This window comes from Hipposideros armiger, unplaced genomic scaffold (genome assembly GCF_001890085.2).
Source record: "Hipposideros armiger isolate ML-2016 unplaced genomic scaffold, ASM189008v1 scaffold_613, whole genome shotgun sequence".
Taxonomy (NCBI): Eukaryota; Metazoa; Chordata; class Mammalia; order Chiroptera; family Hipposideridae; genus Hipposideros; species Hipposideros armiger.
The window spans coordinates 312,391-314,222 of NW_017731963.1; positions in this window are offsets into that span (position 1 = coordinate 312,391).

The window sequence follows — 1,832 nt, forward strand, 5'->3', positions numbered from 1 at the left end:
CATTGGGGGTTAGGCTTCAATATATGGATTTTGAGGTTACACAGTTCAATCCACAGCAGGAGGCCTTGGACTTTAGTTTCCCTGAGCTGCCTGGGGATCCTGAGTAGTTTAAGCAGACCCAGAGATGGCTGTGGAGCTGGCTGCAGAGCTTCCTAAAGGGACCACAGTACCAGAGCGGGCACAGATCTGCCCTCTGCTTAAAATCCAGCATGCGCCATGGTGAATTGCAAATGTTTATTAAAAGAAACAGTTGGTCTGTGTCTTCTTTTTGTGGTTGTCACGTGAGTGTCCCAAGTCCTGCAGCCTTTAGGAGCTACCCTTTCAATGAACATCAGGAGTTACCTTTCCATTGAACACCCACTGAATAGCATCAGCCCCCAGATCTGCAGGAAATCCAATCGAGAGCCCAGTACATGTAGCTCACATGGCCATCCTGATTCTGTTCATTGTGTCTTTCCTCTGAATGGCTTCTTTGCTCCAGGCTTTTTGTGGTCACCTTCTGCCACTTCTTCACCTCTTCCCCCAGCTGCTCTTCTTTTCCTATGCCATTTTGCTTCAAACAGCCTTATGATCAGCCAGGGCTGGTTTTGGGTGAGGTCAGTGGTCCTCAAAGTGTGGTCCCTGGACCAGCAGCAGCAGCATTGCCTGGGAACTTGTTATGAATGAGAAGTCTTGGTCTTCACCTCAAACTTACTGAATCACAAACTCTGGGATGGGGCCCAGAAATCTGTGCTTTAACAAGCCCTCTAACTGATTTGGATGCAAATTCAAATTTGAGTTAAGTTAGGTTAAGTTGTGATATCTTTTCCTCTTCTCTGACTTCTCTGGCTTTCCACCATCTTCTCTTCCTCCCTGTCATTTCCCATCCTTTCTCGCCTACAAACCAACACCTTCTCAGAAGCCCCTGGGATTCAGTCTAAGTGCCCAACTGGATTGTGAGACCTTTTGGTGCATCACCAAAAAATCTTGATGGAAGATTATCAGGCTCTGGAAAATGGTCCCATTCTCCCAGCTGAACGTTTGAGAGCAGGCCTGCCTGGATGAGCTAGCAGCCATCTTGATGGCATCTGAGGCCATAACTCCACACGCTTCTGAGGCAGAAACAAGATCAGGCCAGAGTTTGGAATCTGTGCTGGCCTGGAGGCAGCCCTGACTGATCATAAGGCTGTTTGAAGCAAAATGGCATAGGAAAAGAAGAGCAGCTGGGGGAAGAGGTGAAGAAGTGGCAGAAGGTGACCACAAAAGGCCTGGAGCAAAGAAGCCATTCAGAGATAAAACACAATGAACAGAATCAGGATGGCCATGTGAGCTACATGTACTGGGCTCTCGATTGGATTTCCTGCAGATCTGGGGGCTGATGCTATTCAGTGGGTGTTCAATGGAAAGGTAACTCCTGATATTCATCGAAAGGGTAGCTCTTAAAGGCTGCAGGACTTGGGACACTCACGTGACAACCACAAAAAGAAGACACAGACCAACTGTTTCTTTTAATAAACATTTGCAATTCACCATGGCGCATGCTGGATTTTAAGCAGAGGGCAGATCTGTGCCCGCTCTGGTACTGTGGTCCCTTTAGGAAGCTCTGCAGCCAGCTCCACAGCCATCTCTGGGTCTGCTTAAACTACTCAGGATTCCCAGGCAGCTCAGGGAAACTAAAGTCCAAGGCCTCCTGCTGTGGATTGAACTGTGTAACCTCAAAATCCATATATTGAAGCCTAACCCCCAATGTGGCTGTATTTGCAGTAAGGGAGTAAGTAAGGTTAAATGAGGTCATAAGGGTGAAGCTCTAATGCGGTAAGGTTAGTGTCCTTATAAGAAGAGACACCAGGACA